The 18,353-nt window shown below is 48.6% G+C and overlaps 1 protein-coding gene across 4 annotated transcripts in view; it reads left to right on the top strand.

The window, feature by feature from the left end:
* Window positions 1-18,353, top strand: part of LOC125947023 (uncharacterized) — a 180,633-nt gene that overhangs the window by 79,798 nt on the left and 82,482 nt on the right. For 2 of the 4 annotated variants that reach the window (XR_007468077.1, XM_049671293.1), the window contains exons 1-2: window positions 10,655-10,732; window positions 15,587-15,761. The gene's annotated coding sequence lies outside the window, so the exon portion shown is untranslated. Of the gene's footprint in view, window positions 1-10,607; window positions 10,733-15,586; window positions 15,762-18,353 lie in introns of those variants that run through there. The other 2 variants (XM_049671294.1, XM_049671295.1) reach the window with 2 other exon arrangements.

Raw genomic sequence — 18,353 nt, 5'->3', positions numbered from 1 at the left:
GGAACGGAAGACTCGGAACAAATAAACATTTATTCGTTGGGGCAACGAAGCTGATGTCGCGTCCATGATGTCAAGCTTCTTCTTTTTGTCTTCGTCTTCGTCGGACGCGAAGCACACTGTCCACTACATGGCTCCTCCCCTAGCAATGAAGGCATTGCCGTGCAGCGGTTTATCTGCTTGAGATGCTGTTGCCAGCGTCCATGTGAGCTGGCTTCAAACGGTCTATAGATATCTTCTCTTCACGGCCGTTAACAAGGAGAGTGAAGTATTTAGGATCGCGCTTGAGAACTTTAAAAGGACCGTCGTAAAGTGCTTGTAGTGGAGTGCGAGTGGCATCGTGACGGATGAAGACATGGCTGGTATGATGTACTCATGGGCTAATATACACAGTCCTGAAATCCTGACGAAGCGGCGGTGGTAAGACACTAGCCACAGTAGTTCTCAGGCGGTCCGCGTATACGTGTAGTTCAGCTGATGTCGGTTCCGAGGCGAAGAACTCGCCAGGTACGCGTAGTGTCGTGCCGAAAACCAACTCTACCGATGAACACTGTGTGTCTTCTTTCACCGCGGTGCGAAGATGTAGTAGAACCAGAGGTAGGCGCTCTGTCCATGGAATTGTTGAGTCATGCGCACGCAATGATGCCTTCAGTTGATGGTGGAAGCGTTCCACCATGCCGTTGGAACTGTGGTGGTAAGCCGTAGTTCGTATGTGTGTTACGCCTAGAAGGCGGGAGAGAGCCCGAAAGAGAGACGATTCAAATTGTCTCCCTCGGTCTGTCGTTATGGTGTGTGGGACGCCATAACAAGCGATCCAGGTGTGCACAATAGCCTGTGCAACAGATTCTGCAGCGATGTTCCTTAGCGCCATTGCTTCCGGCCAGCGGGTAAATCTGTCGATACAAGTGAGTATGTAACGTTGGTTCGCGGACGGTGGCAGCGGTCACACAACGTCGGCGTGAACATGGCCAAAATGAATGCCTGGTGGTGGAAAATGACCCGGCGCGCTCATGGTGTGTCTGTTGACCTTGGCACGCTGGCATTGGATACACGACCGCGCCCAGCAACGGACATCAGCATTCATACGGGGCCAAAGGTAGCGGGAGGTGACAAGACGTTGCGTAGCTCGCACTCCTTGGTGCGATAAGGAGTGTAGAGCGTCGAAGACCTGTGGTCGGAATTCTTGTGGGACGTACGGTCGTGGCCGACCTGTAGACACGTCGCAAATGATGGTATAGTCGCAGCCAGGTAGCAAGACCTCTTCGAAGCGCAGGGAATTGTTCGCAGTTCGAAGTGTCAAAAGTTCGGTGTCTGTGGACTGAGCAGTAGCCAGGCGCATGAAGTCGATGCCGAAACGAGCGACTTGAGTTGCGTTGATGTGAATCCGTGACAGGGCGTCAGCAACGGTTGGTACCACTGATATGTCGAATGTCGGTAGTGAACTCGGCAATATAGGCAAGCTGGCGAATTTCACGTGGCGTGTGTGACGAACTGTTGGAAGTAATAGCATAAATCGGTGGCTTGTTGTCGGTGAGAATAAAGAACAGGCGACCTTCAAGGTTATGACGGTATTGGCGGACTGCGAGGTAGATTGCCAGGAGTTCGCGGCCGAAAGTGCTGTAGCGAGTTTCTTGCACTGTCAGCTTCCTGGAGAAGAAATGTATGGGCTGCCAAGCATTGTCAACCAGCTGTTGAAGAACAGCGCCCACAGCTTCGCCGGACGCGTCCACCATAACGGAAATTGGCGCATCTGGCTTCGGGTGCGCTAGAAGAGTGGCGGAAGCGAGAGCATTTTTGGCAGTGGCAAAAGCATTTTCGCCGCACTCGTCCATAGTAAAAGCGTGTTTGCGTGGGGGTTTTTTTTGAGCAGGCTGTGCAGCGGCTGCAAGATGGATGCACAACGAGGAATGAAACGGCGGTAGTAATTGATGAGGCCCAGAAATTGCCGCAATTCCTTTGTGGTCGACGGTTGAGGGTAATCTTTAATGACTTGAACGCGGAGTGAGACGGGCTGGATGCCACGTTGATCAATTCGATGTCCGAGGAAATCAAGGGAATCGACGCCAAACTCGCTCATCGAGACGTTGATAACGAGGCCGCATTAACGGAGACGTTCGAAGACCTTACGCAGGTCCGATTCATGTTCCGCAGCAGATCGGCTGAAAACGAGAATGTCGTCTAAACAGACGAAACAACAAGTCAGCCCACGTAGCACTTGGTCAACGAACCGCTGAAATGTTTGCGCAGCATCTCTGAGACCGAAGGGCATGTGGACGTATTCAAACATGCGGAATGGTGTGATGATTGCGGTTTTAGGAATGTTGGAAGGCTCCACAGGAATCTGATGGTAAGCTTTAACTAGATCCACTTTGCTGAATATGCAGCAACCGTGAAGCGAAGCGGTAAAGTCGTGAATGTGAGGAATAGGATACCGGTCGGGAATCGTCACTTTGTTTAACGCGCGGTAATCTTCGCATGGCCTCCAATCACCTGTGTTCTTTGGAACCATGTGTAAAGCGGACGCCCAAGGGCTAGCAGAAGGCCGAACGAAACCCAACTCGAGCATGTGATCGAATTCCTGCTTTGCAATTTTCAGGCGTTCAGGTGTTAGCGGCGGATTCAGGCATACACTGGTGGTCCTTTAGTGACAATGTGGTGCGCAACCTTGTGCAGGATTGGGCGATCAGCCAAAGGAGGTTGAAATAATTCTCGAAATTCGTGTAGGATGGTGGACCAAGGTGTCGTTACCTGGGTGTGTGTTGTAGGAGATGCCAGGGCGGCGCAGTTGTGGTGATGCCTTGTACCGACAGGTTTGTCGTGGAGTCCAGCAGGCGGCATAGGCGTAGGTCGACAACCAAGTTGAATTTCCACAAAAAATCGGCACCAATGATGGGGCCACGGACGTCAGCGAAGGTGAATAGCCATCGAAAGGGACGCTGCAGTCGGAGATGAAGAGTCACTGATGTCTGGCCATACGTTCTAATATTAGAACTGCTGACCGGAGTGAGAAAGGACGAGTCGTGGCGATGTCGTCTTCGGTCGTCAAAGGTAGGCGGAAGCACATAAATTTCTGCGCCAGTGTCTACAAGGTAGCGAACTTTCGTTACGTGGTTGGTGACGTAGAAAAGATGGCTTGACGTAGGGCCGGTAACACTTGCCGTCATCAGTGACTGGCCCGACCGTTTCCCGAAAAGTTACACGGTGGACGGCACTGACGTGCACGAGTGCCGTATCCGGCGTGGTACCAACAAACAGCGGCAGTAGAATAGCGGGAGTTGCTTTGGTTGGGCGTGCGATGACGTGACTGGTCTCTACCCGCATAGAAACGCAAGATAGCTAGCTCAGTAGTTAGTTGATGCACTTGCTTGCGAAGCTGTGAGTTTAAGGCGCTGAGTTCGTCAAAGCGCTGCTCTAACTGTAACGGACTCGAGACAGGCGCCTGACAACGGTCGATGGCAGATACGAAAGAATGGGAAGTATCCATGATCTGGTCTGCCGTTGTTGCTAAGTATTCAATGGAGGTTGCTGCAGGTGAGGCACATAAAATCATCCGTACCTGATTCGGTAGACGCTGAAGGAAGAGCTCGCGGACGATTTTTGAGTCCGTTGAAGATGAATTGCCTCCGAGTAGCAGGGTCATGCGACGAAGCAGCTCGGTCGTATTTTGGTCGCCAAGTTCCTCCGATAGAAGCTGTTGAATGCGTCGCGACTCGGAGTCAGTCGTGCATCGAAGTAACTCCCGTTTGAGGATGTGGTAGGGGTTGTCGGGTGGGGGTGTGAGCAAAATGACGCGGATCAAAGCTGTGGTGGTCGGGCTGAGTGCACTCACGACATAGTCGTACTTGGCCGTTTGCGATGCGATGCGGTGACGGCGAAACTGCGCTTCGATGTGGCGAAACCAGAGCTCACTATCTGCGGGCCAGAACTCGGTAAGCTTGAGTGTGGCGAAGAAAGGTGCGGCATTGTCTTGGGAGTTCGATTCCATGGCGTCGAAGAGAAGCGGCGGGACGAATAGTTGCGATGCGGGCTCACGTCCGGGTCACCAACTTGTGGGAACGGAAGACTCGGAACAAATAAACATTTATTCGTCGAGGCAGCTAAGCTGATGTCGCGGCCATGATGTCGAGCTTCTTCTTTTTGTCTTCGTCTTCGTCGGACGCGAATCACACTGTCCACTACACTAGCGTGGACGAAGTGACAAGCTATTGCGACGTTATTTGGGACCACACAAGATCCTCCGACGTAATGGCGCTCTCGATATTAAGCTGATGCCAGACGGCACTACGCAATCATAGCGGGGCCGCGCAGAATCTGAAGTCTTCCGTGTTGCATCTTAAGTCGTACTACCCGCGCTAACGAACTATCTGTATTTGGACTATCTATCTATCTATCTATCTATCTATCTATCTATCAATCTATCTATCTATCTATCCATCTATCTATCTGTCTATCTATCTACCTATCTATGTTTGTAACTAACCGTTTTTACCGCCAAACCGGGTTACTGGGTGGTCCATGGTCAAATGCTAGCGCATCGGATTGCTGATCTTAGATATAAGGGTTCGAAACCGACCATCGGATTAACTTTGGTCAGTAAGTATGCACCAATGTATCCATACGTGCCTCTCTTCAACGAAGCTCCTTCACGCCGACTTGTGTCACTGCAGATGCGAGAATGAGTGAGCACCGTTGTTCGAAGCAACTCTGTGATGCCAACTTGGAACTCTGGGATGTACTCTTCGGTATGTGTTGACCTTCACTGAACCTAACTGATGCCGACTGGGTATATGCCAGTAGGTGTGTGCCGCTCTTCAATTATCGTCTTTGGCGCCTACTTAGTTCACCTGGTATGTGCCACTGGGAATGTGCCACCCCAAAATAAGGGAAAAAAATGGCAGCAGCTTCACACTAGTGGTGCCAAGTCTTCGACTTGGCTTTTAATTAACTTTAACTTGGTTCTCTCTTAGCTTTAACTTGGGCCCATGTTAGCTTTAACTTGATCTTTTCATTAGCTTTAACTTGGTTCTCTCATGAGCATCGTCGTCATCTTCGCCCCTCGGCGCAACGTGCCAACTGCTTTTCCTGCTGTAAAACTGCAGAAAGTATCTTGCGGTGTTGTATTTTTTTGTTTGTACATTTCTTTGCTCATGTATAGCATATGATTTATAATGCTAGATTTTTTCTTCTCGTGTACGCGAAGTGTAACCATGTAGGTAATATTATATTGATGCACTTGCTGATGAAAAGTGTACTGATTACCTCATGTTTACCTGTTGTCTTTTTGGGAACTTGTATTTCATTACGTGCCCATGATGATGTAAGCTAGCTCCCTGTATTGGTCTGCAGAAGACCTACAGTATTGAGAAAAAAAATTGTCGCAGTTTCACCCGAAAGGCGAAGCATCAGTTGGGATAGCAAATTCTAGCGAATTACTGCTGTTTACATGAATGCGATGCGATGCGCCACTGTCGCATTCATGTAAACGCGGCTAAAGTGTGTCTCCGTGCCTCGGCGGAGTACGGAAAGTAGTTTTATCAGCTGTATAAACTTGGACATGCAGGAGCACCAGCAACGCGCAGAACTGTTGTCGACGCCGTCGGCGTTTTGCCCCCCCCCCTTTCCGTTCGCAGCGAACGCGCGCGGCGTTGGTGACTGTTGCCGGTGCCTCTGGGGGTGGCTCGCAGGTTTTCGACGAGATCAGAATGGACACTCGCCGAGCAGCGGCGGAAATCTTACCCACTTTCTCGCCTCGTAACATTTTTATATGAATACGCATTTGGTACCGCAGCTAAACGTCGCCTCCCCTCCCTCCCTCCCGTCCTCCCACGGCCTTTCGTGCGACGGAAGAAGTCGCGTTTGCTCTCTTTATACGGTGATAGTAAAGGAGGAAAGAGACGCTTAATTCTGCAGCCCTTCAGGGAGCACGGCGCAGAACGCGCGTTAGCTCTCTGACATGCCTGGGCACGCAGCGATCCCCGGTAATGAGCGTGCTCAAGCGCTGGCCCGAGAAGTCTCACACCGAGCCGCTGCGGATCGCTCTGCCATCATCCGACCCCAACCTTTCTCGTACGCATCCCTACTTGCTGAGATACGCCTAACTCGGCAGCACTACCTCTCACCTCATCCTTCCCTTACTCGCCGACAGGCTGTCTGTTGGTGACAGCTACAGACGAATACTTTCTCGACGCCCCTTTTCTATTCCTACCTCTACCCCTCCCGTGGTCCAGCTCAATGCCCGCACTGCGGTGACCGCCCCACCCTACTGCGTATGATCTAGCTTTGCCAAGACTTTCCCCACGTCCCTCCCGTTGCAAACTCCACCCTCACCTCCTGGGAGGAGCGGCTGACCGATGCGACGGCGACTGGCCAGCAATGGCTGGTCGACCGTGCCGAGGCCGTGGCTGCCACCTATGGGGCCCCGGACTAAGGGCTGCACCTTCGAGGCACGACTGGTCTCCTCGATATTGTAATAAAGATTATTCCTTCTCTCTCTGACGTGCGTTGGCTCACCGTGAAAGCGCGAGTCCCTCGCGCCCTTTCACTCGCACATGCAGCGTCCGGAGCGCGGCGACGATTTCATCGCCGTTGACGTCATACGGAACCTCACGGTGACGGCGACGGCAGAAATCCGCTTTGGAGTGCCCTTATGATTGCTATCGCAATAAAAAAAAGTGCGAGAACACACTCGTGCTATTGCTCCATCGTTCCTCATCGTCGTCTTCTGCCACAATGGCTCCGTTGCCGCTCATCATTCCAGCGTAGAATTTCCCTTCTCTTAAGTAGTGGAACGCGTAGAGGTACTGCCTACGCCGACCGCGTTTCCCGGCGTTCACGACGAACGCGCCCTGTGTCCGTCACTGCAGCCGATGCCTCTGGCGGCGGCTCGGCAGGTAAACTCACGAGGCAAGTGTGTCTCCGCGCCTCGGTGATGCGGAGCTATATACTCTGGAGTAACGTCATTGCCTAGCTTCGGTACCGTGCAGCTGTGGGGAGAAGCTAGGCAGAGCTACGACGGAGGAGCGAGTGGCGTTGCTGCGGGGATTAGGCAAAGCGCCGCTAGGTGTTGCTGTGGTGGGAGCGGCGGCGGGGAGAGGGAACACTTCCCAGAGAGCTTTTCAACAACAACAAACAAAGGGCTGTGGCTTAACTAAGGTACGCTTGGGTGTGTATAGCAAGACGTTCGCTAATCTTGTTCTTCAGCGTGGTTCTCTCTACGGTTACATCTTTATCGTTTAGCTTCGTACGTCTGAGTGTTTAGGTTTCGTTGTTGCCTCTCGATAAGTTATGGTTACAATAAAACTAGACATTTTTAAAGTGCAAAGAATTTATTAAAAAGTCTTCATCTTGCTGTTTCTCAAGTGCTGCAAAGACGGCTCGATGGTCAGTGAGGCGGGACGATAAGGGGTTGTCGTTCAGTGACTTAAATGTTTCGGTGCTATCCTCATCTAAATTTACTCGCCTGGCCGCTTGGTACTTACGACGCTTCTCGAGGCGTGCGGCGCGTTCTTCCTCCGTCTCCTCGGCTCGCTGTTTCATCTTGGTTTTATTGCGACGACGAAACCTAGCTTCTTTCAGTCTCTCCGACTCACTTTCCATATCTTCCGACGAATCCCACCGAGCCGCCTCTTCTGTATATACGATGCAACGCCGGCTCTACCTGTGTTGTTGCAACGTGGTTTCACCGGCTCCTCCTCTGACGTCATGCCAGATGGCGCGGCGAGCAGCGGTGCCAGCTGCGGCGGTTGCTAGGTAACGGCTCACCTCGCGATGCGTCCACCCGCCGCAGCGAAACAGCGAGAATACGGCCAATGTAGCTCTCGCTACAAAAGCTGTCTGGGAGGTGTTGGGCGAGGACGTGGCGGCGCAGCTGGGGCGAGGAGGTGGCGCTCCGTTGCTAGGCGGCGCCCGTGACGTCATCGCCAGGCGGAGGACTTTCTCTGCGTACACTACCGGACTACCTCCAGCTTAAGCAGCTTCACTGTTAAAAAATATCTTCGATGTTGAGCGCAATTCGATCCACGTCACAAGGGTTACCCAAGCAGCGCAACTCGACGTATATACTGCACTGGGAATATAGCGCATTTCAACTGAACGCCTTTCACGCCAACGCTTTACCGAGCTGCGTCATAAATGCACTGGGTGTTGTGTGCTCTTCAATTAACATCTCGCTAATCGGGGTCATTGAATATGTGCCACTGAGTGCGCTACAAGCGAGGAGAAAATTCTCAGCGTTTGCAGGCACCGGCGCGCCACGCTTCTCGTCTCCGAGGCCACACGTGCAATTCTCAGCAGCGTCACTAGATGGCGCAGCGTGATCAGAAAGAAGCGCGAGAGAGGAGCCCGCTTGTCGCATGACGCGCTTCTCAGCGGTCGCACGGACCTGTGCGCTTTGCATTTCAGAGGTCACGAGCAGGCTTCCCCGCGGCGCTGCTTGAAAACACGGAGTGTTCTTGAGGAAGCACGAAAGACGAGTCCCGCTGCAGTGCACTCCTCATATTATAACTCGTTTCGACGGGGGAATAACGTGTGTCGCTATACTGAATTAATGATAACGCATTAGAGTCGATAGCCATCTTGAGTTGGGTTCAGCCGCAATTTTTTTCTTTGTCTCCTCGGTATCTTTTCTTAGTCGTGTGTAAATAACGCCGATTACATTTTGACGATCGAAGCAAGCGCTCTTAACTATCGTTCTGCCTGATTGCCACTTCTTTTTGTGACACAGCTTCGGTTAAGTGAAAAAATTGTTTTGTCACTAGCTTTTCCACGGCCCGCTTCTTCGGGTCAGTACAACGTGGCACTAACCGAATTCAACTGAAGACATCTCACTTACATAATCGACGCCTGCAGATATCACTGACATTCCTCGTGCTCAGAAGTTTATTGGTCACCAATAATCGCAGTTATGGTCCATTTTTTGTGACTCGAAGCCTGCTCTCCAGTGTCTGCAGGTCTCCGTTCGATCGCGAACCTAACGAGGAGATTTTCGTAGACACCGGACTCATTCACTATCACGCTATCGACATGGGACAGAACATCATTTTTGATGGGACAACGGTCGTTACGGAATTTCTGGTAAGACACTGTGGATGGCTGTGCCCGTCGAACCAACGAGGGTCTCCAATGTATACCAATACCGTTGTCGGCAACAGATGCAGCCACAAAGCTTAGCGCACTCGCGCGCGACCTTTATCTAACGCGGTCGCACCCAAGCGAATTTACCAACGGACGTCTCCACAGATTGTATCCACGTCTGCAACTACGACTTCCACCAGGACTACCCCGAGCTCAAGACACACTTAGGGACCACCGCTGGGTTGGCGTTGCATTCACGAATGCCGATTCATTTTGCTGGAGAATGGCCGACAGTCCTACTTGTGACGACTGCGACTGTAAGAAGATGATTAAGCACCTGCTCTGTGACTGTTCCCGTTACAATGTGGACAGAAAAGTGTTTTCAACCGCGCTCGTAAAACCGATTGATAGCTCTTGGACGGAGTGAAAATACTAGGACCCGAGTCCGGATGAGTTTCGACACAGATAACCTTAAATACGCTTCCGAGATTGTTATCTACTAGTGAATTGTGCGACCGACTGTGAAAGTTCTAGCACGCTGCATCCTGTTAATGTGTGTATTCCTCGTGTGTTTATTTTTTATTGCTCGTATCACCTTTTATTACTTTTCCCCTTCTCAAGCACACGGTAGCCAGCTGGTACTCGCACTGGAGAACATCCCCGTCTTTCCATCTCTCTTTCATTTGCCTACTAAGGCTTGAATATTGGATTTGGCCAATCTACTAACAACACTAAACAAAAAGTAATTTCTTTCGAGTACAATGCGCAATTTTAAGCGTAGAACACATAGCAGAAAAAGATCAAAGGCAGTGCTCAAATATTATACGGATGATGAATTAAATATGCAATTGTGCTAGCGCGCAATCAAATTCCAAGAAATCTTATACGTACAAGAGTTGGTCGTAAGCTAAATCACTCTATAAAGAGTGGAAGATATGAAAGCGGAAAGCTTTCATATCGGCGGGTAGGGAAAAAGAAAAAGTTGAACGTGCACACGGAGCACACGAGGTGCTCACGTGGAAAACTGCAGCAACAAGTGCTCTGCACCTTTGCGATATTCCCGATACAATGCAGAGAGGTTCGCCAACGCCTTCTCAAGTACGTCAGCATATTGTCACAGCTCAGAAAGATGAGGTACACGTTCGTGCGTGTATAATTTATTCTGAAGACGTTGGAAGTGTTGGCAACTGTTGTGCCGCGGGCTTCCGTTAGCTGGAGAGAATTTTATGAAAGAGATTACCCCTCTGTGCGTGATATTATTTAAAATATTACCTTACTTGATCGTTTTCTGGGTTTGCAAATATACTTGAAATGTTACCAACCGTATTTAGTCACAAGGTATTTCTAGCCTCTGTACATTCGTGAAAATTTTCAGGGATGTAAATTGAAATTTTTACTGCTAGAAAGGAATGTTTCTTTTTTACTGCATTACGAGCACGCCCCATTGTCGTGTGCTTAAGGTGCTCAATTTTTCACCATGAGTGTCAAACTGTGCGAGTTACGTACGTCTGTTCGACTTTAAAGGCATGCCACCTTTGGAGGCTAGCTTTTCAAGACACCGTTGCTGTCATCATATCAAGTGCGGTTTTTGATGCCGGTAGCTCTACAGCAAGTGAATACAACAGCCGAGAAGAAAGCACGGTGACAGCCTGCATTGAACAGAGTAAGATATCTTTAAATGCAATGATCTGTTGTAGTAGACATTGGCTTTATTTTTACTAAGATGTACTATTTGCCTGTTTTTGTCTTTCAATTCAGCATGCCCTCCATTGATAAATTAGGACCTAATTGCAATTACCGGAAGGCACTATGCCTTCCCCAAGAAGCGCAGTATAAGATTTTGTTATTTGCAAGTAGTATATAAGTTGTGCTAGTCGGTGCGTCATGCAAGCAGAAAAATAAACGGTGCAATACAGACGCGGTTTGAGGAACGCACAACAGCGTCTGTCATGTTGTATGTGTTCCTCTGTTCGCGCCTGCATTGCGCCGTTTATTTTTGCTGAACCTTGTTTTGTACATACTGTCATTTGTTATTAAGAACCTATAATGACGCCATATACAAATATATCAATTCGCACAGGAATTCAAAGACGCAGGAAATCTAACTATAATTAAACGAACTTCAGCCGGCACTATACAGGAACAGTAAAGTGTGAAAAATCGCGACAAGTGCGATCAGTGGTCGACGAAACGAACGACACTACTCATGTTTATCCGCTATTTATTATCGCAACATGGCAGAATAAAAAACATTTCATTGTGGCAGCACCTATTGCGGGACTTTCCATACCCATTTACATTAACTTGTGAAATAAAAAATTGCAGCTTTATCACTGTTTTCTTCTTGATACTTCATTCAAAATTTTTTTCTTGAACACACACCTATAAAAGGATATCGTGTGATGACAATCTTCCCCCAAAAGCGCGTTTTGCGCGAACAGCAGCCTACATATTCATGTTTATGGTGGTATTTATGGTGCCTTTCTCGTTTGAATGGGCCGATGTAGCCGGTGTTTGTTGCAAAAAAAAAAAACAAAAAAACGAAGGTCCGTTAGTGAGAGTCCCCTTTAAAAAGAAAAAGGAGTATGCATTGGCCTGTATGAATTCGACGCTCGATCGCAGTGTGTAGTAGTCAGAAGTTTAGTTCTCAGCGAAACTGCTGACCCTTCCGCCGATAATAATACTGTACCTGCACAGCGCGGTCGCTGTCTTAATTGCTATAGATAGATTGTTGTGACTTTGAGGAATCGGACATTACGAAAACTGCAAGTTAAAAATCTAACTCTTTATTGGGTGAATTTTCGCACATGAAATACTTAGCACTCAGAGCTAAAAGAGAGCTGCGAGTACAGTCGTCAGTCGTTGAAATATAATCTAGAAATCAAATGTGTCGTGTATTTGCGCATACTTATGTATTTCGGGGTGATCGGTGGCGCTCGCCTTTGTTATAGAGTAAGCACCACCACTCTCTTCGCGCACATGATCAGGTTCAACAGCATTCCTTACTACAGAATGGGCGACAACGTTCCAGAATGTTCCGATACATGAAGCCGCGTCTTGCGCCGAGTGATAACAGTGTAACAGTGGTTAATTGTTGCAGAAAGGTCACAGGAAAAAGATAAGGAATCTACACATGTACGTATGATATGCTGATATGATATCCTTAGCTCATTTATAAACCAGCACTGTTTTTTAAAAATAAATAAATCGTTCAAATTGTCGGACAGCCGCCTTAGAACAGAGGACATCTAGCACGGAAGCATGATGCTGTAACGATTATTCCATGGACGCTTTTCCCCCACAACGGCATTGTTTATAGTCGGATCGTAGTTTCGGCATGTTCAGTCCCAGAAATAATTTACAATTCGTCACATTCCATCAGAAATGAAAATTTCATCACATAACATGTCATCAGAAGGAACCCTGCGTACATTTGTCGCAGACGAATGACGTTGGACGAGGACGTTATGGCCTGTAGGTCAAGCAGGCTATGGATATGATCTCGCACAATCAGCCTGTCACCACCGCATCGTTTTGGAAAAATCTCAATGACTTCTTTAGAAACTTTCATAGCCTGGAGCCAAGAAATATTCAATTCAGGTGAAACAGCTACAACTGAGTTCAAGAACTGGAACTTGACTGTAATTTTCAAGTAACGTTGTCGTGAATGGCAGAGTTGAACTGCACTCAGAATGTGTATCACGATTGTCGATTCCCATCGAACTTGAATAGATCCACTTGTGGCAACCTGCACTTGTCGTTCGCAGTTTTTATTAGTAGGGTGGACCGTCTGAGGAGGATGAAAGCTCTGCATTATGATGCGTAATGTAATTGTCTTCCTCGGGACTAGATTTCCGTAACTTTCTGAGCCGCGTGTTTCTTTATCTGTTAGCTCGTGCGAAGTCTCTTCAAGTATGTCATTGAGTTTCTGTACTTGTTAATGTAGAGCTTCTCTTGATCTCAGAGGAACTTTCCTCTGTAGCCGTGAGTCCCAGTTCTTGCATTGAGCCATTCGCTTCGCTTCTGATGCTGTGCAAGTGCGAGCGGAAGCTCTGCCGCCGGAGTAGTTGCCCTTCGATGATGCTAGCTGGAGGCCTCGTCCAGATAGTGGGAACCGGTGGTCATAAAATGTAGTACTCGGCTGCATGCGTCAGTAGAAGCTTGACATCGTGAAGAGATATGAGGGACCTAGTAGAGGTGCAAGCCGTACACGGCGGTCGACGGATATATAGGCCGGTACGTCTAGTGAGAAAGATGAATTTAAGAAACTGGCGCCGCAGACCAAACAGGGCACAATGACACGAGATATCGAAGCAGAGCTATATGATTATAACGCCTCTCTATGATAAAGAAGTTACAAGAAGTAGGTTTCCAACCAGCGATTGAAGACCCAATCTGTGATCCGCGCTAAAGCGGCGAATTTATTGGCTGATGCTGCAGGGTAGGCGACGTAAGGGCTGCCACCGCTCCTATTGACTTGGCCTTCATTTACCTTGTCTTCTTCGGCCGTGTTCTGGCAGCAGGTAGTCTGCGGCCAGATCCATGGCTTGTGGCGACGGCGACGTTCTTATCACTTTGTGGCTTTGCAGGACTTTACAGCATGCATTGGTATTTAGGTACGCATCGAAGCACTTCCACCAAATGTCATGTTACGCGGACAGTGAAGAGAAACAGTAGAACGCAGCAAGTCATGACACTAAATCTATATTGGGGGAGCGTGTGCCCACAAAGTAAATTCGCATCACGCATGCAATTTGATTTCAAAAGGTTCTATTACAACTTAGAGGACAGATAGAATTGGCGACAACCGTAAATAACGTGTCGATGCATTCAGGCGCTTCTTTCGCCAAGCAATAACTTTAGCAATTAGCAGGTGAAAAGCGGGCGAGGAAAAAAATTAACAGCCACTTTAGCATACGCTAAAGAGAGTTAAGGCGAAAGCCTGTGCGCTCAAGACACATTCATTAAATTATTGACATGCGTATTCGAATGAGTTGTTACTTCTTATTACTTGTTTTTTTTCGACTAAGCATCGCGAGTGCCTTATTGACTCCACTTTGGTTAATTGTGCCTGAATTAACCTCGCCCTAATTAACACCAAAGATAGTGGGTTCGACTCCTACCAAAGGTCGAAGGTGCGACTTCCACCAAAGGTCGTGGGTTCGAGTGCCGTAACTTTACAATAATGAATTGTGCCTTAATTAAATTTAACGCCAAAAGTGGTGGGTTCGACTCTCACATAAGCTCGAGGGTTCAACTCCCCCTGAAGGTCGCAGGTTAGAGTGCCTGAATTAACTCTCTTAAGTAACACAATGACCACGGTGACCCGCGCACCATCATAATTGTTGCGCGACCGATGCTTGCTTACTCATAGAAGACGATGACGATGTGGACCCGCACACCATCACATTTCCGTGAGCGTTTCCATATAGGTGAAACAGGAGCCGGTTCGGTGCAGTAAGCGAATTACTACACACACCGAGTCATCATCGTCTACGATATCACTTTGATGACACGATTTTCGCTCAAGGATTTCGAAGGTCGACTAAAGTGGATAAAAAATGCGCATCTGTCAATATTCAGTTTATCTTGCGTATTAGTGCTGTAGTGGAGAATCATCGGCGCTTTGTCAAGCAGCAAAGACCCCTGTACCTGTCGTTAGAATTAATTTTCCAGTTACGCTCACGCAACTGCCTCGACTCGGGTGGGTGTCGGCCGGCATTGGCCGCAATGGTGGCAGCCCAATGTATTCGAGCTACAAGGTTTACATCCCAATTTCAGGAGTTGCGCAATTGACTAGGTTTTGTGCAATTTTTAGTGAACAGGTGGACAATCGGCGTTGCTTCCTCTCAAAAGGTTCAACAAGTAGCGTACACATAGAAGGCGGATGTGGCACGCTAGCCCATAGGGAAAGTAAAGCAAAGAGTGGTTAACAGAGTGGTGGATACCGTTTCCTAAGGAACATTCCGCAGGTCGACGGACAGTTGTTCGGCTGTCAGTAGCTGGCGCCGATACCGCGGCGTGGCCGACGCTGGCTCAGATGAGGGCTGCGGTGGTACACGTTGTATTTCAAAACCTGCTTTTGACTGCTGAATTTCTTATTTGAAGATATGAGTTACTCAAGCCACCTAAGCGTCCCTCAGTCTTACATGACCCATTGGCTAGTTTATCTGTAGTCTGCGGCCAGTTGTATGCACGTGGTGGTTAAATTGGACTGGTGGGTATTCCAAGCGACTTCTCAAATGGTTTCTTGTGAAATCTTTTAGCGGCGTTTATGGACTGGTTGCCTATCAATTCATCAAAAGCGCTTTCTTTATTCACCTTATCGCGAAACGCAATTTTATTGTATAACTTGACAGATCTGGTTGTGAAGGAGGCTCGTCGCATTCATGTACACTGTGTTTTAATTTCGTTCCTGCGGTCTCATACATAACAGAGCTTTATTCCATGTCGATGATGCTGCTGTTAAAGAGTTCACAGATCAAAGTGAAGACGCAGCTTCGTCTCCTTGTTGCAGCTGCCAAAGTTCTGAGCTCCGCTGTCCAGCTACCACTGGCAATCGCCGCCACCAAAACAGGGTAGACGGCCCTTACCTTGCATCGAGCAGAAGTTGATGACAGCGATTAATCTACGCTCCCCTGCTTTCTCACGACGCGCTGATTGCGGTCAGACTGCAGGCGTATTTAATCTAGGTAATCCACAGATCCAACTCGAAGAAGTCACCAGCTGGTTTGTCACACTGTATATTGCCCTAGCTCGAATTAAGCCTTTCTTCTGAGTGAACGGTCTTGCTTTCTGTTACTACCTGCTCCAGTAACATCGAAACGTCACACTCTTCGCGTCGCGGGCAAAGAAAAGGATTGCCATCTCTTTGGCGTAGTGCTGTACGCGATCCACATGACTTCAGTAAAAATGGGGACGTTGGTACACAACAGCTCCACTTCCGAGCACTGTCATTGCTGTGGCGCATCGCGTGAGTTTACCGTCACTACTGGGCATATTGGGAACAATTCAGTGTTGCCTGACGTTTGGTCCATACTCCGCCCGTCTTGAAATCAAGGCAGCTGTGTGTCAAATTAGCACACCTGGTCTCCCAGGGCTGACATCCACCTGTATCCGCCACCCCAACTGCACCGAAGGACAGCCCACATGGTGCTTCGCACGCCGTCTCCAATGACTAGACCACAATTAGCAATTTGGCGACTGCAATATCTGCGTCAGCTCCTCTGGGTCTACCGAATACTCATATCGTTCTCTCAGTGGATGACCCCAGGCACCAGGCGAACCAGGCCGACCCGCAAGTCGTGCGCCTTTCACTGCAGCGGACCGCGAGTTCACGGAGAAAACATGCAACAGCTTCTGTGAAGACACGTCTCACTTTCCGTGTTTTACCGACTCCTATGAAAGAGGGGTCAACCATACCTTTTTTGCTATAGTAGCATTACATTCCTAATACAACGGAAGCTTCACAGTATTTCTAAAGCAAGCATGAGATTATTTCCAAGTTGCTGCAGCAAAGAATATCTAAGTGCGTCACTATTAAAAGAATGTGCCAAGAAAGCATTTCTGAGTCATTGCAACTAGGAATATGTGGACGTAAATGGTAAAAAATATACGTCAAAGAAGTTTGAATTTACGATCACGTTCACAGCAACGTCATCAGCAGCGAGCTCTTCTGCATCTGGGAAGCGCATTGAGAATGCTCAAATTGTACCCAGGGGTGGGCGGCGTCAGGTTGGCTGCGGTGCAGCACGTGATGAAAGTACTCCTCCAGAGCTTAATCAGTGCGCTGACATGAGAACATTGAAATGATGAGGTGCGATGCCAGCTGCGTTGCATGCATCGCGCATCGAAGGTGCACGTGATCATTCCGAAGAGAAACCGTTGTCATTCGCAGCGTCAAGTTACTTTACCCTTCAGCCCAGATCACTCATGCACAATCATCACCCAATGAAGCTGTGTACGCGTGTAATTTGGGCACAAACGCATCGCATGCTACATTACTTTGCAAACGTTTTAGGTACATGTTTACTCTGCAAACAAGCTGAAGTAAATGTGGCAGAGACGCCTTTTCTGGTGCATGTTTTGTAGGATCGCACAGTCTGGCCATCTGGCTCGACACACTGATCCTCTTCCGCTTGCGAAACGTCTCCGGTGCCACCTTCTGTCAATGTAGAAAACTTTCTACAAACTTTTATGACAACAACATTATGGAAAGACCCCGTTTTAACGTTATTCACCTTCGCACAAAGTAGCGGTTTATAATAGAGACCGCGGCGAACTCAAGTTTATGGGGGAGAATGCAATAAGAGAAGTGTTCTTGCTGATGTGTTAAGACATGCGGCCTAGCTTGAAGTTCATGCTCGACTCGATGTGAATGACGCCTTGCTTGAAGGTGCCAGGGACGCTCATTGCGTTTCCTTTGGTGCGCTCAAGAAAGGGGTCATTGAGACCAAGTGAAGCATGGGCTTCAATCTGAGAAGCCTTTCACAGCGAAAATGTATATGGCTAGGTTCTGGTGGATTGCGTCCGCGGGCAAAACGACGTGTTGTGCACGTCGTTTTCGGATCCATGTGCATGAAGGCTTGTCTTCATGTGCGTGGCGCATTCCTGCCAGTTGCCAGTTACGCCTTAGCACAGGTGTCAAAACGGGTGATAGATGGCCCATTGTTATACCCCTCGCCACCTGCGATGCCTGTTTCACAAATGTCGCGATACGCGGCGGCGCCACGTCCCGCCAATTGTTGTGTCCTTTGCCTCGTGACGCAGAGATCGCTCTAGTGATGTTATCAGCAGTTGCCCTTTGGACTTGCCATGAGACATACGCTCGTTTAGCCACGTCTTCCAGGATCGTGATGTCAGGATTCTAACGATGCCGTGCAGTGTGCCGCGGCTATGAACCCAGTAGCTCATACGCTAGTCTATGACGATGGGGCGGACTTGGCGCAGCAAACGCACTACCTGGCCATCGCGCCGTGCGAAAACAAGAAGCTGGTGGCCTTGCTCCTTGACGAACATGCCGGAGACGCTCAATATAGTCAATAATGATAATATATAAATTCACTATAGCAGACGCATCGAATCTTCGCTGACTTCCATCTTCACAGCTGTTGACGGGCTCTCAATTTGTTTATTACGAGGGTTACAATCATATTTTTTACAAAATAAGTGAACGCGACCAAAATTCATCTGGATGCTTGCATTACGGCTGCTATACAGTAAAAAGTAGTTTGCTATGATCCTTAGCAGGCAGTTCCAAGCATTCAAACTTCACAGTTTGTGGC

This window comes from Dermacentor silvarum, chromosome 7 (assembly GCF_013339745.2).
Source record: "Dermacentor silvarum isolate Dsil-2018 chromosome 7, BIME_Dsil_1.4, whole genome shotgun sequence".
Lineage (NCBI taxonomy): Eukaryota > Metazoa > Arthropoda > Arachnida > Ixodida > Ixodidae > Dermacentor > Dermacentor silvarum.
The sequence above is the reverse complement of the archived record's forward strand: the minus strand, read 5'-3'. Positions and strand labels throughout refer to the sequence as shown.